The sequence below is a fragment of the Coturnix japonica genome, chromosome 2, assembly GCF_054131305.1.
Source record: "Coturnix japonica strain WE chromosome 2, WE-NBRP24, whole genome shotgun sequence".
NCBI lineage: Eukaryota > Metazoa > Chordata > Aves > Galliformes > Phasianidae > Coturnix > Coturnix japonica.
The window spans coordinates 102,890,371-102,915,905 of NC_140664.1; the positions used below are offsets into that span (position 1 = coordinate 102,890,371).

General features: G+C 37.3%; 1 long non-coding RNA gene across 1 annotated transcript; it reads left to right on the forward strand.

The window, feature by feature from the left end:
- The first annotated feature begins 1,912 nt into the window (after positions 1-1,912).
- LOC107309256 (uncharacterized) lies at positions 1,913-25,431 on the forward strand. The gene is made up of 4 exons (XR_001553136.3): positions 1,913-2,166; positions 6,276-6,375; positions 21,281-21,450; positions 25,330-25,431. It is a non-coding gene; the product is annotated as an uncharacterized LOC107309256 (long non-coding RNA).
- Positions 25,432-25,535: the final 104 nt, after the last annotated feature.

The following is a 25,535-nucleotide window of genomic DNA, read 5'->3' on the forward strand; positions in this document are numbered from 1 at the left end:
AAAAGCCTCACAGGATTCCAGTTCACACAGACTTAAAGAAAAACAGAAAACAGATAGATAAACACAGAAGTAATGGTATGACATCACATTAACAAAGCTGTAAGAATACAGGGCCCTTAGCCTGTCTGAGAACCACTGCAGCAAACAGGCCTTCAGACAAATTTTCCTGGTTTTAGGCCTGTTTTTTTCATTCTATCAAAATTAGTTTCAGTCCTGAAATAATAATAATTTTTAAAGTGTTTTTAGTTTGTTTTTAATACATAGAAATAACATTTAGCTTATTTACTCGAGATGGTGGAAGAATTACAGAGAAAGCTCATGTTTTATGAATTATGTATGTAACAGTAGGCATATCAGCACAGCTCTGGAATAAAGCTGATAGACATAACCATTTTTGACAGGACATCTTGACAAAAACTTGTCTTTTTTTCTTTGTGTGTTGTCAGTGACACTAAAATAAATGTCTTCTTGTATGCTTCCCTCCCCTTTTTCCTTGTCAAAATGAGTGATTTTGATGAAAATATACCTTTCCCATAAAAAAATTCCTTTGGTCCAAAATATGTTTTCAGAATTTTTGCTGAAAAAATACCTTCAGAATAGTCTTAGCTCAGAATTTGGTTTCACTGTCACAGTTACACTACCACATGATTTTTCCCTACAAGTTGTGAGTACAGCCTTCAAGAATATCATGACTTGTATTGAAGATACAGCTTCGTACAGTTTTACAGCAATATTCCTTACATCAAAACATCACTACCTGAAATATCCCAGACTAAGGCAAGATAAGGCAGACACGGCCATGTAAGTGCCACAGAGCTGCAAAGCAAAGTTGGGAGGACTTTTTTTTCCTGAGGTATTGCACAGATTGAGATGAGGCCACTTGCTTGGCAGAAATGTGGTGGTCCCATGTTTAGGAGTGTGGGAGGAACTGGAAGTGAAGGTACACACCCAAAACAGATGAGAAGATGGAGGGGGTTGTCCTGGGGACCAAACATGGCTGAAAACCTTTAGCAGCACTGCCTACTTGCAAACTCAGCAGCTCACTGTATAGCCCATCTGTAGTGCATCTATAATAGCACTGGTGCACACATCAGTGACAGCCCCTGGAATACACTCCACTTACTGCTAGGCCATCATGTTAAGCCACTGGATGGACATGTTTTTATACAAACATTAAAATATGGCGTTGAAAACATACAGTATTTATCTGCAACTGCCAGCTCTGTATTTCCTGCAGCCATTTTACTGCCTCACGTATACATATATTTACATCATTTTCTAAATGTGTGTTATTAAGCTGACTGTTAGGGCTCCTCTGGAGTGGTTACCAGCGGATTATGTAAACATATCGCTGCTACAATTTATAGCACTCTTGTTATTTACCCAACAGAACGTGTAACTGTTCCAAGTGAGCCATTACCGTCTGCCACGTGAAGTAAATCTATCTTCAGCTGCTTTTGCAAGCGTGAGTTATAACAACACTTAACATTTCAATAGTGCCATGCACATAGAAGGATCTCAGTGCGCCTTATAAACACTAATGAATGAATTTAGATTTAGAAGCAGTCCCATGTGGCAAGAATTAGAGGTAAGCCAATATTTCACAACCACGTCCCAATTCAGGAAGAGGTTTAATATGGGTACCAGCTTCAGTGTGGCTGCTCATGCTGGCTCATGCTGGGAGCTTCCCATGTGCCTGTGTTCCCAGGTGACTATGAACCTACAGGGCCTACAGCATTTGTTTTTCATCTCTTTCTGCTTGCAGAACATGATCAGCTTACAATTTTAACACAGGAGGTGTCTTTGCAAACCAGCCTCTTAATTCTGTGAGACATTTGGTTTGAATTTCATGCGCACGTACACACACATACCACATAGTGAGTTCATTCTTTCCTTCCATTCTGTGCAAGCTCTTTGCAGAAGAATGTTTCATCCATTAGTCATCCCACTGCCTCAAGCTCTTAGAAGCATCAGGGAGGCAGATACTAAAATCAACCAGAGTTTTCCTCATCTGAGCAACACGGACAGCGATGTGCAATTGGACCTTTCTGCTTGCTGGAGGTTTTGAGTCCTGAAAGCTGTTAGCAGAGAGAAGCTACAGCTATCCAGACCAGAATATTAAAAATCCGTAAGAAGTATCTACTGTGGAAGGACAGGAACATGACAGTGAGTAGAAAACAAAAAACTACCACCGTATGTTTTTTTAAAATTTCCATTTGAAATACAAACTTTTCCGTTTCTCAGGAATACCATGACCAAATGGCATTGTCCTGAACTTACCTTCTCACGACAACTCATATATGAAAAAGGGAACACAAAATGAATTTCTGTATTAATTTCATAAAGAACATAAATACAAAAACTCAAATTGTCCCCCATTTACAATGGCGGCTGGAATACTGAAAGCAATGGAACACGTGGAATGAGAAAATCATATCTTCTTATTTGATCCAACCAAAAGGTCCAAAATTGTCAGATAAAACATCTCAGTAAATACAGTGCCTATGATGAAGAGTAAACAATTCATTTAAAAGGGCTCATGGGAGGCATCAATTTTTAAGGATACTGCTGATGTATATCTATACATACTCCTGTAAGCTGATGTAGCATGACCTATGCATGATAGCATTTCTCCATGAGAGAAGGCCCACTGGAGTGAACCAAGTCTGCAATTCAAGAAGAGGATGAAGCATTAAAGCTCTAAAAATTAACCAGGTTTCTGATGCTGAGTCGTAGTGGATTACATTTTGTTCTGACAGTCTATTTCTGAACTGCATCAAGAACGTGAAAACGCTCTTCAGAGCTTATATATCACACCATTAGTCTTCTGAACACACACATTACACCTGGAACTCTGGTGCCAAAAATGTTTTCAGAACCAAATACCCTCACATTCCTGCATTCTGTGCCCAGATATCACAATTTGCCATGTTTACATAGGCAACAGAACACTGAATGACTATATTAATATATTCAGATCCATGCTTTTGCATGGATCAGGCTGCATTTATATACAAAATAAACTTTTGTTGAAGAATTGACAGACGTGTGTTTTGCAACAGCTTGACATTCTGTGAGCTGGCAAACCAACTGCAGGAGAAACCAGTGAATAGCAGGAGAACAACTCGTGGAAGTTCACAGTTGACCTCCCCTTGCTACTTCATCATATCCTCTTCTGTTATTTACTGCTTCCCATTCACCCTGCAGAGACACAGGAAAATGCAGTGTCTGGGAAATTGGTGGAAGTCACCCCCTTAGCACTTAATGAACCAAGTTCTCATCTTGCAGCTGATTAACATTGCTGTACCTCCATTTATATACATAAAGTTCAGTTTTGATTAACACTTGCATAACTAAGGTGAGTGTCATTTCCATAGCCTCCTATATTTGGTATTTAAAGCAGTGACAGAGCAGACGTTCCTATACAAGTAGCAGTCCTTGCACTAAAACCTAAATTCTGGGCTCTGGGATGCTGATGACAAAATACTCTCCATTTCTGATTTTTTTTTTAACCTGTCTTTTCAGAGATATCTAAGCAATTTAGAATGGACAGGACAACACACAGTCTTATTGTATAGGGAGACACTGAAATGACAGATGAAGATGAATGATACACTCATAAAAATAGAGAACTCTGGATTTTCCTTCTTCTGTAGATTTAATTTAAGTCAGATCCTTCAATATTGTATGGATGTGGTTTATACTAAAGAGCTTGCGAACAATCCCTAAGCAGTGAATTGAACACTTTATCATCCAAAAATGTAATACAAAACTGAATTAAAAATAGAAGATATGAAAGATCTGGGGAAAAAAAAAATGGCCCCATGCTCATGGTTCCTAATGATAAATGATGTCTCAAATGTAGATTGAAAGTCACTTTCCTTTTGCTTATGATGAGTCTTTCCATTCTAAATTACTGAAATAGAAAAAAAAAAAGAGGTCTTGAAATATTTCTAATTACAAGGAAATTCTGAGTTGGAAAGATATACCTCATTCCTTTACGAGCCTCTTATTGGTTTTCTAAGAGATACACCATGTGCCAATTTCAAATCCAGCAGATGTGGAAGGATTCCAACTCTGTCCAGATAGTAGAAGTTTGTATGCAGCTGGGATCTGTACATTAGCAAAAAATAAATGGTTATTTGAAACCTGAATGCATGGGTCTTTTATACTATTTCTTTGGGTACAGAGTAAGACATAAGAAAGGTTTACATTTGATCTTTCAGCATGAAAGGCATTGTAGGACTGGGTGAAGGAGCACAGGTTGTGGGAATGACCCTGTTCCAGCCCTTCTCTCAGCTCCCACTGTAATGACACTCCTCTATAATGGGAACAAAACACAGAGAGTAGGGAATGCTAAAACTGTATTTTCCTTCTCATAGTCCATTAACAAAACATACGTCAGTGAGGTTTCAATTTACACAGGGAGCCCTAAGAGCATAAAAATAGAGGAAAATCAATGAGGTAGTTTAAATTCTCTGTCTCTTCTCCCAGTCCCTACACTGGCCACTGTGACTGAAATCAAAGCACATATTTTATGCCACTATCAGATAAGATTTAGAAGTTAGAAATCTGGAACTTTTAAGTTAGCATCCCGTGAGCAGTAGTTTAGCTAATAGACCTTCAAGAGTTCTTTCTAAATTATTTTGTTCTATATTTCTATGATGAATATTTGAAAACAAGTCTACTAGTGAAAAGAACCAAGTAACAACAGCTTTTTTTGAGCTCTTGATCCATTTTCTGTTTAGGAAACTAAAGTCATTCTTTTCAGGAAGCAAAAGGGAAGTGAAGTACAAATGTGAAGGTACAAATCAAAATGTCCTTTGAACAATCAGGTCAGAAAGCTGACCTCCTCTTACGTGTGTTCCCATAGTAGTGAAGAGATTAAGAGTATTTTCCTTCCTATTGTAGTCATAAAACTTCAAACTTCACACTAAGGGACACTGAGTGATGCCTACCCACTGCATTTTTTTCTCCAAATGTATTTCAGGTCACACTGAAGTTCTGCCTCTTGTCTACAAATAATCAGGTTCAATATCTGCCTGAAAACACTATGGCAGGCATTATGTCTATCCAAATCCAGGCATTTAAGTGACAGTCCCAAATAAGGAGCATAGCCACTGCCTCTATTGAGTGAGCAGCCTCCTGGAAATCCTTAGTCATCTTTGCAGGGGCATGCAGGACTTAGTTAGGTGCAAAGTGTCTGACAGTAAGGAAGAATCACACAGGTGCAGCAAGTTTAAATTAGATTGTCCATTTGAGAAAAAAGCAATGGAGTTAATAATTTCATGAGATTACTCAGATGCTCGCAACTAGGCTTATTTACACAGGTTTCATGAGATCAGAGAGCCTGAAATTTCAGAAGACTCATATTGAACTTGTCAGGTAATAATATTAATTTTCCATTTCTGTCACCACATAACTACAGGGTGTAACAAATATCAATGTTTATTTCCCAGAGTTTTGTTTTCCTATTTCTGTTAATCATTCTCTGCCAGTATAAGGTGCAATTGCACGTACTGAACCATACAAACAACAGTTTACTAACTCACTTCCACACACTACTGATTTTTTGTTTTGCCAAGACACTGACTTTATCAGCATTCATCAAATCAACTTAATATGCTTTGCATCCGTTGCCTGTAGTCTTGTCTGAAAGCACAGGTTGAACACTCCTGTCAGTTCAATCAATCTCCTTCCACATCAAATGCATTAGAGTGCATAGAGTGGCGTGAGGTAATCAGAGAAGATAACATTTGGCCCCAAACTGGTAAATGATCCAGTCACTCTATCCAACTGCCCGGTATTTTATATAAAAGCTTGTTTATGGCTGAATTGAGATAGCTGTAAGAAGAAATGGCTTCCTGGTAAAGCTGAAAGCAAAAGCCAAAGAATAACGGTTTCATAATTGTACAAGTGCCTCCAGATAAATATATACTTAAAAACCTTCGTTTAATCACTGTAAGTACAGCCTTCTCTAAGGAAAAGAGAAATACAAAGGTAGAGAAGAATGATCTATGAGAAATAATAGCTTTATTTTGGGAAAAATACATCAGTTTCAGAATACTCAGATAAAAGTTTATCCAGAAATTACTTGTGCAGGTTTCGAGATTCCTAGAAAGTGGTTAGTTATCTGTGAGGTGCTGAAGTAGGCTGTGCTATAGATACTGAAATGAATCACTCCCCAGTTCTGATAAATGTTCAAAGGCAGGGTTTTTGCATGGGACCTGCAAGACTACATTGTTCACCAGTAAAGGTTGTTGTGTGTTCCCTAGGCACGTTCTCACAAAGACTCGTGGCTAAGTGGTAATGTAACCTGCATTGAAGAAAGTACCAGTGCCTGCACACAGGGCCACATGACAGCTTTGTACAGAGGTATGTGTGTCTCCATACAGTCTGAAGAGCTACTGCTCCCCTGGTCACTTAACAAACAGCCCATACCAGCAGCAGATAACCCTCGGGATCTTAAATGTCCCTCAGTGTGGATGTTTTGGTTGTATTTTCCTGGTCTTAAAAGGGGAAGTTTCTTCTACCACTTGCTTTATAAATGAAAACTGCAAATAAAGAGCTAATTCTGCAAAATATGTCTTGCTGTGCCCCACTGATGCTGTCTGCATGAAGAGAGCTCAGTGTCTTCTGGGACTTGAAGCAAACACAGATGACCCCAACTGTGCTGTCTTAACCACTATGATTTCCAGGACTAAACTACCTAAACCCCCACTCAGAATGATGATTTCCACTTTCCTCTCTTTATTAAAATTACCATAGAGATGGGGTGATCAGCCACTGAGTCTGTCTCTGCTTTACACCATGTCTCCTAGAATGCAGCTGTAGCAATATACAGTATTGCTTAGTGCAGCTCTAGGGCCCTTTGCAATATAGTGATAAATGCTTTGCATTTTATTTCTTCCAAATATGGATTGTATAATGTAACTGCAGCTCCCCATCATCCCCAAATAAAACAGAAAGGCACCAAACTGAAGGGATGCTGCCAACTGATCCTGTATACTGTGGAGGGTTTTTTTCCTCCTGTGCTTCTAGGAAAAAGAGATTACTTGATAGAAAGAAGGGACAAGGGAAATGTAGGAATTTCAGAAGATAGGGCTTATCTCACCTAACATCATCTATCTAGAAGAAGGGACAGGCCCATAGAACTAGTCATCCTCATCTTGAGGGAGGTAGTTTGGACTACAGCCTGCAGATTCCTGCTGCTGTTTCTGTCCCCTGAAAGAACTAAGATAATTCATGTAGATTAAAAGACACGCTTCAAGATGGCTGCAGTTAAGGTGTAATTAATATGACCCATGTATTGAAAATAAAATTTACAAAAAAGAAAAAATAAAAGTACATTCCAGTGAGTAGATGACAGGTTCTATTTTCCTTCTAATACAGGTTACAGTTTCAATCAGTTTTTTTTATACCCACTCTTTCTAATCTAGGATTTAAATGATGAGCAATTGCTTCTTTGCTGGCTGAAGAGATTTTGTCTTATTTACAAACTGAAAAGTCTCATGCGTGGTCCTAATTTTTTCTAAGTGTAAAGGCATAATTATATATATGAATAGGCACCAGAAAACAAGGCTTCAGGCTAGAAGGAAAATTAAGATCTGTAGGGCTAGGGGAATATGGCCTTGAAACTGCATTAAGAAGAAAGAGAGGAAGGGAATTTTAAAGATGCCTGCTGATAGATGCTTTTGTGGTCCTGTAAAACAGTTGTATTCACTCTGAAGCCAGATACGTGCAAGTAGAAATGTAGGAAAAATGCCAAATAAAATTATTTCAGTTTGGAGAACTTTTTCTTGGGCAGAATACTAAAAATGTAAAGTCCCCCTCTGCAGCTTTCTCCTTTCTGTTTCTCTGGTATTATCATAGAATGCATTACAGCACAATGGCAATGGCGTCTTTGTAGCAGAGCAGTATTAGCTTGTGTGAGCCTGCCTGCTGCTTCTCCCTCAGAACAGAAGAAAGGTTTGCATGCATGAAGAGCTGACTGTGTTCTCCAAAAGCTTCAGCTGCTCTAATGCAAACTATGGCCTCTACTTCTCAATCTTGCAGTTTCTACGAAAAGATCAGGCAGACACCTTTAGTGTCAGAGGTGAATGAACAAGAGCAGAATCAATGTTTCCCAGCAACAAAGGCCAAACAAGAATCAAATGAGTGCTTTAGACTAGCTAGCAAAAAGGAAGGAATAGTGCTGGGGTAAAGCAACAACAGGCAAGGAATGTAAAAGAGGACTTTGGGAATAACACCCGACACCTGCAGCCTCACTGGCAGGCAGCTCTCTGCAAAAATGACTCATACTAATTTGGAAGTGTAGAGGAAAAGCTTTGGCAGTGCGGTGAAGGAGGTAACTCTCATTCCATGGAACCAAAAGTCTGTTCCTTAGAATACAATTTATTCAATGTCATTTTAATCTCACCCAAGATCAGGAAAGGAAACAGTGGGTGAAGGGCTAATCAACATCCCCCTGCTAATAAGCATTATTGAAGAGGTATAGTGTCACTCACTGATGAACAGATAATTTCAGATTAAAAGGCTGTAATTATTCCAGCTCCTTTGTGGAAGGAAAAGATGACACTCAGGGTGCTGTGGAGGAAGAGGCAGATGACATTTCAAAAAATGCTCTGCTTTTTTTCCCAAAACTCCTTTTCTTAATCTCTGAGAGCAACGCTACTCCTTAATAGAAGTAACAGCTGAAAAATCCCAACACGAGGAAACAGCAACAGGTAGGCAACGTTTGGCAGTAGAGATGATGGTATCCAAAACTCACACCTACTATGATATGCAGAAAAGTCTCCATCCTACTTCCATTACAGCAGGAGCTCATTGTGACTTTGGCTCTCTGCTGTTCTTGGACAAAACCAAAATGACATCACAGAAAATGGACACTTCAGATGGCTGCCATCTGTTTTATTCAGCATCCATCATTCCTAAAGCTGCAGCACTGTGGCTTCAAGCAAGAATATTCCCAAGAACATATTAAGCTAGGATTATTACTACTTTTTTGTTACCACTTCATTTCTTGGAAATAATAATAATCAGAGAAATTTCAAGAGTTTTCCCTTGAAATAATAATAATAAAAAAATCCCCTATATACTTTTTTTCCCTGAATTACCAGAATGACTGACTACTCAAATACACTGAAGAAATTGAAAATGGAGTCCATCACAAACTCTTACATGATCCATAGCACTTGAAGTGTTAGGAATAGCAAAGTTCTGTGACTCCATGGATGGGGGAAGTAGACTGGAATGCTGGAATCAGCATTCCAGATCAGCAGCAAAGGTGTCCAGAATAGGGTTTTACACAGAGCAGTCTATTTAGATGGCTTATAGAAGTCCTAATATCAACATGAGCCATCATAAAACAACAAAAAAGAAAGAAACATACAAACTCTTCCAATCTTTATTTCTCCCAGATATGTAAGGAGGAAAGTTCTAGGTAATTTAGGTCAATTTTCAAAAGAAATATGTTGACTCTTTTTCACTCACAGTATCTGTAAATTACTTGTACAGATATAAATAGCCATTTTTTCAGGAAAAAAAAAAAAAAAAAAAAAGAGGAAACTTATCAGTTTATATATGGAATAATGTCAACAGTGTCTATACAAAGCCATGAGAGAGCCCCCAGCTGGAGCCCTCAGCTGCACAACAGAGGGACCAAATCGCAGGTGTACCAAGGACTCCTTGTATTTCTGGGCTCTGAGTGCTTTTGAGATTCTGGAAGCTGTAAAAACCCATACAAGTCCCCTGGTACTGAAGAAGTGACTGTTGCCGGGAACTACAAACTCCTGCCAGGCAAAGAAGTGTGAAACGACAAAAACCTAAGTATGGTTTGCTGTCAGTTTGCTAAAACAGATAGAGTTCCACAAATCGTTCCAGATGTGATGAGTCACCCATTTCTGACCAATAAGAAAAAAAGACTTAACTGGAGAACTGGAGAATTTCCAACCTATTCTATTCTTGGAATGCCTAGAAATTCCCTTGCACGAGACTTCCTCTTGTTCTTTGACCTACAACAAAGCACAACCACAGCTAATGGAGCTCTGAGCAGCATGCTTCAAGTTGGTCAAGCTTCAAAGCTCATTTCCCACGAGTATCTAATTCCAAGGAGCACCACTACTTTCAGGCTCAAAGCACCTTCAGCACTGTTGCACAAATGTGCTCTCTCCTTTTTGCTGCAATTGCTAAAAATCTTTGCCCTCAGAAATTGAGCTAAAAAGCAGAGGAAACAAATTCCATTCAATTAAGAAAATTCATCCAAATGCAGTATACTTTTCAGAATGACCAGTGTTTTAAACATCTCTAAATGTGTCCTGCAATTTAATTTTGGCAGTTGAGAAGTTATATATCAGATTTACAGTAAACTCAAAAAAAGTTAATGACTCCCTGATTTTACATGAATCATTATGTCCTTAAGTGCAAATTTTGACAAGCCCAGCTACAAGAAACACTGTTATCTGCCCTTGTTAGAAATGAACATTGCCTCATGTGACTGTGTGCTTGTTAAGTACTGTACCCATCTTTCCATCTAGTTGCCAATAATATGGCTAACCAAGCATGGCAGCGGAATGGTAGTCTCAGACACATTAAGTTCCTAGCAGCTCAGTAAAGGTAGACTCAGGCAGGCTATTAGTGTCTCCTGTGAGGAGAGGAAAAAGATGCAGTACTTATTAGATACCTGAAAGCCTGTGATATCAAAGTGTCTACAAATGACCCCCTGCTGGAAAGGCTGGAGCGGGACCTTGAATTCTAGACTGAAGTCAACCACCAAAGAAACAGATATGAAAGTATGTTTCCTTCCCTTGAATGCCTATGGAAAAACTGTATATATATATATATATTTAATAGCATAAAACAAGAGAATGTTTACTTTTATCACAATTTTCATTTTCTACTATTTCTTTATTACAATGGTCAGTGTAATTAGGAGGCTACCAGTGTCGGATACTCACAGTTTTGGTATCAATTTGACTATGATCGTTTGTGTGAGACAAGGTGAAAACAGCTTGCATGGGCAGCTATCTTCTAATAACTATCAGTCAGGTAAGATTATTTAATATCACCTTACAGGGAATGCTTGGTCTGACACAGGCATAGCTTGCAGGTATTCTGGTGAATGCTTTGTAAAAACAATCCATGGCAGAAGAACAGAGGAACAGCAATATTATCACCTGTGTTGACTCTCAATGTAGCAAAACCAGTAATTACACACACAAAAAAATAGTATTTTGTCTTTTCTGTGTTCATACATTACACAAAGTAGAAATGGGGAAACCTGGAACCTTCTGCATCAAGAAGAGAGTCAGAGAGGATATAAAAAAGACCCACTGCAATTGAAATCATTTTATCAAATCTTAAGAGCAGAATATTTGAATCACTAAAGGCTGAGAATGAATGCAAACCATCCGACATCCTTAAGGAAATAATTGACACATTGTTTAAAATCTGAAAGCACTCAACACAGGGTAAATTTACATTTCCATAGTCATGCCTGCTGAGATGATCTTAGATGAAACAGTGGGATTCACATATGTAATTTTGTGCAGGAACTATTTTTTATTTTAACAAGTTAACTTTATTTATTGTTAACTTATAATATAATAATATAATAATATTTATTGTTAACTTATTTTAACAAGTTTCCTCTAGTTAAATGTATAGTATATTCAATTATTTTTTTATGCCTCCTTATTTGCAAAATGCTAATGTCAATTAAAAAAAAAAAAATTGAACTAATTTAACTTTATTCCTGTCAGGAAATTAGAGTGAAATGGCAGCCAGCTTTTCAAGAAAAGTGTTGTCTTATCTGTTCTGATGTGCTTAGCAGGATGATGCAGTGCAACTGAGGTTGTTAGGGACAAAATGAAGAGAAGAAAAGTGATAAAATGGGAACTCTGACCTTATGGTCCTGTTTAAATTCCTTCTTATTTAGCAGAATGTTTAACACCTGCCTTGCTTATTTGAAGTCTGGCAGATATCCAGGGTACATCTAGTACTTGTTTACGCAACTGTCTTCTGAAATATCTAAGTGCTTTGTGAATTATTCCATCCACAACACTCATATGATACCAAAATATTGTTCTTTCAATCACTCTGGAACTGAAGTCTTACTAAGAGATCTAGAATAGTTCATGTTGCTACTGCTCTTGCCTAGCCACATAGAACCACATTCAGTCAATCTCAGTGCACAATTAATTTCACCTAATACAAATCTTGGATTCACAGCTGTCTCACAGACCTTCATTCTTTCCCATTCAAAGACATTTCCAGCATATGGCTCATGCCACACACAGTACTCATCTGCCCTGTGCTTAATGTGGCAGTTTCCTTCCTTAGAACTTAGTACAGATCACATTCATTTTCAGTCCTGTATTTAAATTCCTTTAGATGATCAACAACTGTTTCACGCAGGATAGAGGTGCAGCAACTCGTATTCCCACATAGAGGAACACTGGTATAAAGGTCCAAGTTCTCCTTCAGGCCCTACACAGCCTCTCTTTTGGGTCAAGAAATCTTATATGCATTTTAAAGGTTCTTTTATCAGTGGAATAATCTTTGTTCAAGCCCTACATAACCGTTGCCTTTGTTCAGGAAGAGATCCAGTTATTCCAGTCCAGAAAAAAACTCAGGATTAGTCTATCAGGCAGAAAGTGTGTAATCAGGGAAACAGGATACTGAAATAGATCCAAGAGTCAACCACAGTAGTTAATGTAGTGGAACAAAGCAGGTTGAAGAGTTCATACTGGGGATCCTGTGCAATTTCTGTGATTTTCTTCACACTTGAATTAGCCTGATTCCCTGGACTGGATGTTGCCACATTTCAAAGAGGCTTTCTTGAGGTAAGGTTCTTCCCAGGCCCAGATAAGCTCTCTAAGTCTGCACAAGATAGACACCACCAAAAAAGAACTAAGCACTGTGGTATTTAATGTACTTTGCTTGTAAATAGCAATACAGGATTTGTAGCTGGTCACCAGATGGATCCAGAGAAGAGCTTCTTATCAAATTCAGATTCCACTATAACCACTGGATTATCCTTTCACTGAGAGAGGGAGACTTAAATTTCAACCACCATATATGTAACAAATGGGAGAAGTGGTTATCTGGATACTTGGAACAAAGGTAGCTTAAAATGACACTGCTATTTCTGTGAAATGATCCATTACTAAATATACTTTTTCCTTTACACACCATATCTGAAAAAGGGTTATGTTCAAAATGTCATTTTTAATTGTGTATTCCACTCTTGACTTTGCAACATTCAGAATGAACTCCAGCTCTCTTCCTCTAAAATATGAGATTTTAGTCTTCACAGCATATAGCATAAAATGAATTATTTACAGTTCCAGGAGACAAACTTCTTTTTAATTAATGAACTCATAGCATCTGTTTCTATAATTGATCAATACTTTGTACTTTCATAGAAAAATGATTTGAACAGTAGCCATATAAAAGTGAGCAAAACAGAGCTATTTCAAAAGGCAAAGGCAGAACATAGAAGGAATGAGTACACAAACTTCTCCATTAGTTTATTTAGTGTTTGGTTCACATGCTCTCACATGGAGTTTACACACAAATAAGAAGCAATTTAAGTTGTTTCCTTTACCAGTGCACAAACCAACCACAGAGAGCACGAACAGGAAGAGATGTATATGCTTTACGTCAGAAAGAGAGAAACGGTGAATTCCAGAAAAATATTTAAAGGAAATGTGTCACTTTCTGCCATTCAAATGTGTTTATTTTAACTGTAGGAAACTTATAACTGCTGTAACTACATCAGATTTTTTCTTTTATTTGTAACCTGAAAACCAGAATCCCTAATTTAAGGGCAAATTTTACTGTAACTGAAGAGAATTAGACTCAGAAAGAGCAGAATGTTTTCATTTTCTGATCTAAGGATAGAAGCTGCAGTTCTTTCAAAAGTAGTAAAACTTTCACGTCTCTAATAAAGGACCATGCAGTAAAAGGTTAAAAACTCAAAATCTGAAATAACCATTAGCTGCACTTAGACTGGTTATATGTAAGACAGTTCCTGTTGCATTTATTTGTATTTTGGACTTCTTAAGCTCCAGACCATAAAATGTCAGAACATTTTGGGGCAGATTCCTTGTCCCAAAGAAGCTTGACCGAAAATGTCACTAAGGTTGCTAGCACTGCCTTCCTTTGCTGATAGCAGGAATTCTAGAGAAGTAAAGGAATTTTTCAAATTTTTCAATTATTTACACTTTTGTGAACAGGGAATGCCTCAAAACATTAGGGAGAAAGTGTTTCATGCAACAGCAAAGGCAATGTTTGAGGCAGAGAAGTGGCTATTACAAGACAACTTAGCCACTGCAGGGCATGCAACTGTCTGCAAGCATGGTGGCTTACTTGGTTTTATCATCTTACAGACACAGCTAAGCTAATAATGCCAGCAACAAGGAACCAGGTGTGAAAAGGTTTGCAGATAGGAAGAGAAGCAACAAACTTGCAAGTGTTCAGTCCTGGAGACTCCTTACTAAGGAGTGCAGAAATGACTAATTTTTTTCTGAGATAGTTTCTAATCTTCCACTCAGTTATAGGTATTTGAGGCCACCCTCCAAGTCATCAGACACTACCTGTTTACTAGTAGAGGATAAAGAACTTAGAGCTCCATCACATTCATTTTGGTTCTTTAGGTGCCATCTTCTGGTTTGATGTTTTTACATTATATTTATAGGCAAATTCTGTTCAGGATAGCATAGTTAAGGTAGTGCAAAAACAATATAATTATACCAAGACTGTACATTATTTTTAAATTTCTAGCTGGAGCTAGCAGCTCAGTCTATCAATTCCAAACATGAAAATATAGTGAAAATTACCTTTTATTTGTATAACTACCATTGAGATTGACTTGCACATCCAGAGAGAAGTGTCCCTTCTGATGTTACTTAAATTTTTATAGGATGTCGACCATGAATAAAGTACGAATGCTTACTGTTTTGACCATAATAGTCACATGCGGAATCAAGATCTAATTATCAAATCCCTTTGAGGTGGCTAAATGTTTGTACTATACAGAAGAGGTAGTGATTTGCATAAGCCAAGGGGCATCTCTTACATGTACAAGAATTCTCCGGTTGTAATGCAGTACGTCATTTTGCTCATTGTTTTACCTTGCTGTATATCAAATAGAAATTCTTAGACTCTGAGGACTTAAACTGGGTCCCAGTGGACAATCACTCTGTGAGGGCAAATTCCTTCTGGAGTTCTTTTCTCATTCCTCTCTCCCCCCCCCAAGTATCAACTAGTACCCTGTTTATTTTGTCTTGGTGCATAATTTTCTTTAAGAATTCATGTTTAGTTGCTGCCTTCCTTCACTTCCCCTCACATTTTTGGAAATCAAATTACAGGGAAAGAAAAAAACACACAAATGCTTTTTGGAAATGTTTGCACTTATGCAGTTTGATAACATCATGATCTACTTTCTCCTTTTCTCTACAAGGAACCTGAGAACATATGTTATGACCAACACAATCATGTCATGTTTTGGGATTTCACTGCCTGTCACAACACTGAATCCACCTTATCCCACTACTAACAGGCAGAGCTGAAGGCAACTGCACAGTTTTTGGTAATTTGAAGTGATTAATCAATTCCTTAAAATTAAGTTGCTATTTCTTATTGAAATATGGGTTTGCCAGAGTCTTCCAGCTAACCACAACATCACAACAACAAATATAACTTTTTAAATCTGATCTACATTCATTTCAACAACTCCATGCATTTCACCCATTCCAGTATTAAGACTATCTAAGAAGTTTCTATTGGAATAACTAGCCACTGATTAGAAGCTACCTTTTGTCCTGAAATATCCCCATGTTCTCTCCTTCCCTTGGCAACACAAATGCAGCCCTGGGTGCCTGCCCACACACTTTTCTTTCATCTGGAAAAATAAAACCAAAACCACAACACAAAAACCTGTTCCAACATCCCTTTTAAGAGAACTGTACCCTCTGGAGAAATGTGGCAGATAGTAACCTCAGTAAATTGTGCTTTGGATGCTGCAAAGCACATTTAGAGTTTCCTTTTCTTAATGCTTGCAGAGTTTTATCTTTGGAAGTTAGCACCTGTTTGCATATGTCAAACATTTGGTTGTTTCCACTGCTATGATCAGTTTGGTGTCAAATTAGATGCTGTCAAACCTTCTGTAGTTTGAATGCAGTAAGTGCTAAGAGATAGAATCTGTACTTTGAACTTGAGCCACAACAGTTCTCTAAACTTCAATTAACATTTCTGAGCTCACTGTCTAACACAGATTACCATCTAACCTTATGGGTCATATTTTGAACTTGTTCAACAAAGAAACTTAGTCGAATTTTCCATAATGCAATACTGATGCAAAACTGGTATGTGAAACCTCACTCTGCTCCCTTAGAAGACTCTAGCACAGCAGTGAGGTCAAAGAAGCACTAAAACTTCAATCACTTTGAGTTTCAGAGTTGTTTCTAAGCATCAAGTGAGATAATAGTGCAAGTTACTGTTCCCAGTAGGCTACTCTAACTTTCAGTGTTGTTAAGATTACCAGAAGGCTAGGCAAGAAACTTGTGTTTTAAGTCAGAACATCATTTTTAAAAAAAAAAAAAAAAAAAAAAAAGGAAAGTAAAGGTAGAAAGCGAATTTTTAAATAACCAGAAATGTATGCAAATGGGGAAAAAATATTAGATGCATTTAGTGAAGCGTAGCTCTTTTGAAGAAAATGTTTTCTTAAAACTTCTCTCATTTTAGATAACAAAACCTATCTTTCATACTTAAGCATATTTTGGACAACAATTCCTGGTACTTTTGTGCTCAAGTCAATATTTATTAAAAAAAAAAAAAAAAAGAGGAATTTTGACCAGCTACACGTAGAATATAGCTCTGTTCCCAAGAGGTCAAGCTGATAAGCATCTTACACTGATTTTTAGCCAGTGCACATCCTGTATCTTCCAGCATAATCAAACAAGAACAATTCACTGCTTAATCAGTGAACCCTTCACTCTGGACTACTCTTTAGAAATGGGCTTTTTTCAAAGGTGCTGAGAATCCTCAGTTTTTCTGGAAGTTAGTGAGGTAACATTTTTTTAGTTATTACTATTTCTTCTTTAAAAACTACTGCTGCAGAATGCTAACATTTTGTATACTTACTTCAACTGACTGAGTTTTCTTTTCTGATTTGAGCAGATAACAACACTCACATCAGGCTGATCTTTACAGCAACAGTTACTTATGTTTCTCCATTATTCCACTTCTACCAGCTGGTCTATTGTATTAGAACATATCACTAGGGACTGTATCAATTACGTGAGGTTATGCTACATCTGTGAGCATTATGTAAAACTGGGGTTGGGAAAATGGGATTTTCTCACAACTATGGGTAAGAGAAAAGGCAGCTTGACAAGCATGGGTAGTAAACAGTAAATTAGGAACACAGAAATCCCTAGATTTATGAATTACTGTTATTTAATTAAGTCATGTTGCCACAAACTTATACCAAGCAAACACACACATGGCTTGAGCAAGTCAAGGGCTCTCTTTGCTTATGTATTCAAAGACACTGGAAGATTATGATTTATGTATGAAACTTAATATCTATACGCATAAAATCCTGAAAAGTACTTCAAATACTCTATTGTGTAAACTGCACTACAAAGAAATCTACTTTTGAATGAGAGCACCCAGATGAGGTATGGGAAAAAACAGTTTTTCATTGACTTTGTAACACTGAAGAAATTGTCATGTTCTCCAGGCAGTTGAAACCTCAGCCAGAAGAGAATGTCTGTGCCAAAACATTTCCCTTAAACCATGTGGCAAAAGAAGAACATGACAGGAAAAACTTCAACAAAACCGAGTTAATTGACACCAGCTTGTAGTTTGCTCCAAAACACTTCTTTACTTCTGTTTTACAAATAGCAAAGCTGTACTCACTTTTTGTCAAGGTGCTCTTCATGCAGTAACATTTTTTTGCTCATGGATACTAGGAAACAATTTAAACTTGGTAAGAGAAACCAACACCTGCAACTTCCATGCCCATGGATGCAGAATAAAATGGTAGAACTCATAGAAATGTACTGTGGCATTTAGTCTGCCACAATTCAACTACTGCTATGAAGAGAGCTTTTGAGAAACTAAAACAATAATGTTATTATTGTTACCAAACAATACTGCTCAAAGAATTGGTGCTATATATAAACTCATAAGAATGTTTTCATCAAGTTGGGAAGCCAAGTCTTTGTGAGACTGAAGAGAAGTTTTAGTAACTGAACAAGTGTCCATTCTGCATTGCATTCCCCAAGGGTTAGAAAAACAGCAGAAGGCTACGTAGTTTAGCATTTTTTTCACATGCAGAACTAGAAAAATGAAAATATATCTTTGTTTTATATGGATTTTGTTCAGCCCTCAGTCTAGTGAGCTATTGTTCAAATGCCTTTCACTAACAAAGGCTTAACATTTAACAGAGGATCGGTCAAATTCCTCAGGCATTAGATGCATGGTTGATTCTATTTTTTTTTTATTTTTTTTCTTAAAGACTGTATTTAATAATTAAAACTAATCCACAACATGAAGTATTTTGGAGTCATATAATAGGGTGAATAACACAGCTGTCAAGTAAAGAAGAGCTTTACTCATCAAGGATCACTTCACAATATGAGCATTTCCAGATCCCCTCCAGCTGTAGCACACTTTTGCATAGTCAGAGAATATTTCTTAGCAGCCAATTTAAAATCACAAGATTTCATAACAGAACCAGATTTCCTAAGGATCATTTAACACTTGCAGCAAATTGCCACTCTATGTATTACCTTGCCAGTGTCTATATGTAAGCAATTTTCATTCAAGCAATGTAATGATGACAGGTTTAGTATCTCGCTGGTCATCCTTTTTTAAGATTTAAAATTCCATATACCAAGTGACTCAGGACTTTAGAATACAGTTATAATAGACATATTGAGAGGACTGTGAAACCTGCAAATTCATGAGAAACAAACCTCAGGGAGACAAATACTAAGAACTTGATAAAATCCCCTTTCCTTTTTTGTTATCCATATGAAGGACATGTCCTGCTTTCCTCGCATTAACACTGCATGATCAGAACATACAAGTCTCACAGAACATTTCTAGCAGGCTCAGTAAGAGTATCTGTCATTCTATGTGCCAGAACAGAGCCAAAGTGTTTCCTTATATTGATTTATACTCCCAGTTTTCAGTCAATAAAATAATAAGGTAATGTTATTCACAACATTCATTTTCCCCAAATTTGTGTTACTTCAGTAGATGAATATGCTCCTCTCATTCATTAATGGAGGAAAGAAGGTAATCTGCAGCACAGAAAAATAACAAGGGTACTTCTGTCTGGTACTTCAGAGAGCATGACTAGGAGGACACCATCATCTGACCATATCTGTTTCTCTTCACGGTCACTGACTTAGCTTCCAGCCCACAGTAAGCCAATCTTGACACCTTGGAGGAGGTGAATCTTAAGAAGCAGTCATTATTCCTAACTATAAGGGTTTAGGGAACTCAGTGCAACAATGATGGATCACAGAGGTGGCAAGTTTCTGTGTGCCATATTGACCAGCCAGTCGGTTCAGTACCAAGGTCTAGATCCTACTGTGTCAGGTCTTCTCTTCAAGAGACGTCAGTTTTCATAGCCCCTCAGTAACAACAGGAAAAAAGGACCTTAAGGTTCATTGTCTAGGACTGAATGAAAGAACAAATCACTCAATTATGAACTGGAAAATGAGTGCAGGGTAGTACGGGGACATTCTACTTCATTTTTAATGCCTAAAGATACTAAAATATGAGGGATTTCATTTGTATTGTTGCTGTACTATGTGTACTTATTTAATACATATAATAATATATGTTATCTGACATGGATGATAGCACCTTCCTGTTGAATCAGCCATTACAATTCCACAGTCTCTTTAAAAAGAGCACATAAGGTCTTAGCCCTTGCCTCCTACAAAAGCATCTCTGCAGATATTCTCAAATCACACAGGAATACATGTGCACATCATTAAATTGGATCACACTAAAACAATTTCTTTTGCATTGATTTAAAGGTGTGTCTGAGGTCTTCCAACATTTCTTCAAGCCTCTGAGAGAACTGAATGCTATTTCTCTGAAAAATTCTACCTACACCCCAACTTGTCTTTGTGGACTCGATGCGATCAAATGAGAAAAGTATAGCCAAAGAGATTATAAGATATCAAACTATAAGACTTTGTTTTTGGTCTGAAGCTGCTGATTATAAGTCATATTACTCAGTACACATTCTTTCACAGACAAAGAAACTGCCTCATAATGTGCCTGCATTCACTTCATTTGTGAAACTACACAGCTAGACACAGAGGTCAACATTTCTTTCTGCTCCAAATGGGTGGCAGAGGAGGAGGCTTTGTGGGCTTTTATCCACATAAAAAATGCCTGCCTTTAGTTGGCTAGTTGACTCTTCATTCTTAGTGACTTCATTAAAGACTTGGTCACTACACAACCCTTATGTTCTCTCTCTTGTCTTTTTGCAATATTTATTTCTTAAGCTGGGACCGAGTCCTTCATGTAGATGAAGTCACAGAATATTTTGCTTTTGGCTTTGATGGGAGAGGTATCCTGTGTGAACACGCAGTGAGCTCTGTCTCTCCTGAAACTACAGCTCATCAATGCATTTTTGCAGCTCTGTAGAAAGTACTGCAATCTTAATAGAGATACTTGTTGTAGATGAGCAGAGAATGGCATACTTTCTGCTGATTCTAAATAAAAACATTGTTACCCTTGCAAGGTATTAAAAGCACTTTGGTCTTCTTCAGTAGACAATAGCAGTATAAAGAATACTCTCTTGACAGCATGGAGAGCAGTAAGCTACTTTACTTCCTAAAGCTAATGTTACCTACAGCTCCAGTGCAATTGTGTTTGCAAAGCACAAGAGGGAATAACAGAAAACTGAAATTTCTCTAAATGTTTTTACTGAGTGCTTATTTTAACACATGAAAGCCACTGAGTAAACGAAGAGGACTTTGTTTTACTGGTTACCAGTTTGCTTTAAAAAAAAAACAAAACAAAAAAACAAAATAAAAGAAAAAAAAAAACCCAAAAACAGAAAACAAAATAGTCAGCAACATAAATCAAGACAATTCACTACCTCTTCACTTTGCATTCAGATCTAGTGGCAGCTTCCAATGCATTATTTTAATTAAGCTTCCAAATTTGTTCATATACTGTCCAAGTCACAAGGAGAATTAAAAGCAAATACTGGTAATTTATTTCTGCTTTTCTTCTACAGGCAACTACATCTGACTTGTATGAAGAAGAAAACCTTGCAGGATCCACATGGCTGGAAAGGGCATCAGTAATGTTTGACATTGTTTAAGCTTCTGGAAGCACTGATTTGAACTCTGCAGTGCCTCTGGGATTTGTATGAGACACAAGCTTAGTAACTGAAGCAACACACAGGTATTAGACACGAAAAGCTCAATCCTGAATTGCATGCATGATTTATGCAGTGATAGATATTGTAATTTCAAAACACGTAATAGATTTCTCATCCATATGTACCCCTAGAGACCATACATTAATAATAGCTCATCCACAATTTTCATGGTTATCAATTATTTTGCCCTCCTTTTAAAATTTGTTCCCCACTCCACTGCCTCAGTCTCTACATCTTTAGTTATGTAGAAAAGATAACTTTGTAACTATTACAATTTCCTATGCCTTTAAACAATTCAGATCACCAGTTTTCCAGTATTTTAGAGATAAAACATTAAAAAACCCCCAAACACATAATTCCCTCAATTTTTACTATTTCCTAGCAAAAAAATGACAAGAGAGACACTGTGATTTATTAGGTATGTCAATCACTGCTAACTGCATAGAACCAGAGTTTATTACTGATTAGTTCCCAACAATCTATCCTGACATTCTAATTTTAGCTCATCAGTAACTCAGAGAAAGAAGAGCCAGAAGCACACACAGACATTGATCCCTTTGTGATTTTCTGTGAAAGCCCAAATTCAGAGGCATCTTCAAATGTGTTGACTTCTAAAAGATTTTTTTAAAATGCTCAATCAAAAACACTACTACAACTTTGTACAATAAACAAATGTACAGTTAATAGAGTGGTGCAGTTACGATGATATTTTACAAGTTGCGTAATTAGGAAGAACACCATTTCTTTATGTTTTCAGGCCATTAAAATGATGGTGGAATTCCTGTATTTCCAAATTATATGTAGATATGTTCTTTCCTGTGGCACTGACTATGAAATAGTAAGAACCAGGCCCAGAAGTATTTCAAAAGTAGTCAGGTTCATCACTTTGGTACAGCTGAGCATTCCTGCATTGGCTTAATTGTCTGCATGGTTTCTCATATCCTACAGTGGTATTTCCTTTTGCAGTGAAATAATACTGCTATTATATTCTTACTGTAATCTAGAGAGCCATTTTACATAGAGCCCACTGAAACAATTCAGATCTTTATGTCCCCTTGTTAATGGATGTTCAGTAACTCCAAGTTCACTGGAATCATTCTCTGCATTTCAGTAATATTATCCACAAAGTCAGCTTTGTGAAGAGCTCAGAAACTTTTGTTTTGTTTTGTTTTATTTTGTTTGTATGATAAATTTCTCAGAGAAAGATGGTGATGAGGCATCTAAAAGTATTGCACTGTGCATATAATATTTGGCAAACACTTTTGGTTGAGTACTTGCAAAAGTGTCAAAGGTATTTAAAAGTTTCTTTCAAAACATTCTGTTGTAGATAGGGAAAAAAATGCCAAGTAAAAGGGCTTAAAGAGGATCAAGAAATGCTAAAAGACTTAAAGACGTACCCTATCAACTTGTGAAATGTTAATATAAGAATGCATCTGGAAAAAAAATTATATAAAAGGTAGCAATGCAAGCACTTCAAGGCTGCTACTTAGATACAACTAAGCAGAAAATGAATAACCTTGTTAAATATCAGAAACTGAATCTTTTGTATCTTACAACCCACAGCTATTAAGAAAAATATAACTCTATTTCTTTTTTTCTAAGTTACCAGAGGTATTTAGTTTTTCATCTTCTAAAAATGGTTTCCATTCTTTATTATTTTAGTATGAGACAAAAGGAATGACAGATAGCACTATAGCTGAAGGAGGTACAGGATTTTCATTTTTTTATCAGGCAAAAGATTTGTAGGAAGTAATACAGATTTGGAAATTCAGAAAAGGGAATGTGAAAGGTAAGGTTAATAATTTTTAGCACTAGTGCTATGAGGAAGAAATAAAAAAATAATGTTCATAAAACAGCATGTTGCCTTTCCATTCTGAGGTCTTATTCATTAGACTTTTAATCTTCATGATCTTTGAAAAATTAGTATAATAGCAGGAGTTGGAACAGAGCATTTAGATCAGCAGGGGCTTTGATAGTCACACCTTTCTGCTGTAAGATACTTTGATTGAAAGTGAATGAGATACGATTAAGCCTTAGCAGCACTGGCTGTTCCTGAGATACTCAGAGTTTGATGATCTTACTGTGTATCTAGGTGGGTATTAACTTACAAGGGCCACTAGGAGTTTCACATCTGCAATACTAAGTGTCTTAAAAATGACTCTTGTCCTTTCTACTTCTATGTTAGATGTCATAATACTGAAAAGAAAGTGGAAAGGAAAAGGTATGTTTTACTGCAGAAGCCTACAGGGAGATAGTTGCATATATTCCCTCTCAGCAGTGGCCAGATTGTAACATCTGCATAGAGCTCTGCTGCTGCAAAGAAACTGGTGCAAGAAAAGAAGGAAATACAGCAAAATCAACCTAAGCATGTGGTGGTGCTCATGTTTCTCCCCGATATAGGGAGTCCTCTGTGATAACACCTTTAGGGGTGGCAGTGGTGTGGATCATTTTGAGTGGCATGTTGTCCTTCCGTCAAGGCAGGCTTCAGCGTTGCAAAAGAACAGTGCAAGGCAGCCTGAAGAACCAGCAGACTGGGCTCAGACTTGCTCCTCTGTGATGCTGCATTGCTGCTGCAGGCATGCGCAACAGCAGGAGGAAACATCATCTAGAAACATAGGGAGAAAGGCAGCCATATGTACAGAATTCCCTCAAAATGACCTTCTGTTTCCCTTTGCAATAGCTGTACACAGAGTAAGTAAAATTCAATATCGGGAGCTTCAAACAGCTTTCCCACAATGTTATCTGTGGACAGTGTTGGAGGTGAAGTTTGAAGGAACAGGTGAAGCAAGATCCTTGAACAAGTGACAACTGTGGCTGCTGGAAAGATAAATTCCAGCCTATAGACCTTCTTTTTCCCAGTAGTAGCAAAAATAGCAGCTGGCACAATCAGGTCTGGGGAATCTAAACTGTTTAAAGTTCATTCAGTTTTACATGACTGGGCTTTGTAGGCTGATGAGCATCAGCAGTGATATTTAAATTGAGAAAGCACACGTAGGAAAAGTGTCAGATTACATAGAAGCAGTTAAATCTCAGGCCCAGAATGTCTTCTACCTCCACACAAATTAAACCAATACAATTGAAAAGTAATGTCAAATCATCTAGAAAGTAAAGTCCATTCACTTTGCTTATTTGAAAGCAACAAAGCAATCCATGCTGACCTGTAAAGGGCTTACTATAGCATAGGAGAAGCAAAGGCATGTTTTAAACACTCCTATGTAATTAATTATGAATACATTTGTTTTTCACATATGACTATGAAATATTTGCTCTCTTAACTTTTTAATATGCTTGACTATATGAACACTGATTTAATTGCTATCAGTTGTTTTCACATGCTGCTAATTAGTTTTGATTTGCTCTACAGCAAAGCATGCACTCTTTTAATAGTTGACCTTAGTCGCATTTTCCTCCTGAAAATTATTTCCATCACTTGTATCTGGACTATGCAGATAGTGTAATTTCAGTAAGTGCTTCAAATAGGAACCAACACGTGAATAAATGAAGATATTAAGCCAATGCTAAAACACCTACATTTAGGTCAAGAAGCAAGTTATATTTTTAAACTCTACCCATAAAAGTTCTGAACTGCGACTTACTCATCTCCTAGAGCTGCTGTTGACTCAAAATGAAATTCTTCTGAATGACTGGCTTTGTGTCATACCAAAGTAGAAGTCTTGACAGATTTAGGAATAAATCACCTAGCACTTTCAACTTCTGTGAAAGTTTGACTCCTTTGTATTTGTTGCCAGATACACATGCTTTGCATTGATAAGCTTGGTTGATATGTCACATAAGCAGGGGAGTATTATTTTCACAAGAAGTGAAAGAGAAAAAGTAAGTTTTTTCTGAAATCTCTCCTCTATTTTACTTTTGATTGTTAATGTACTATGTTCCTCTGTCAGAACCCGGAATCCCTACAGCAAGCCATGAAGGCTTGAGAAATCCAGCTTCCTGTAATTTCACTACTCATTCTTCATGGTGACTTGAGGATGCTTTGTGTGTAAGTACAGCTATCGTAACCTGCATGAGGATTTTATGCTTCTGTTTCAAGACATGATTCTAACCTGTCTGCCTGCAGCTAGGCAAACCAATTGAGGAAAATTGTAGT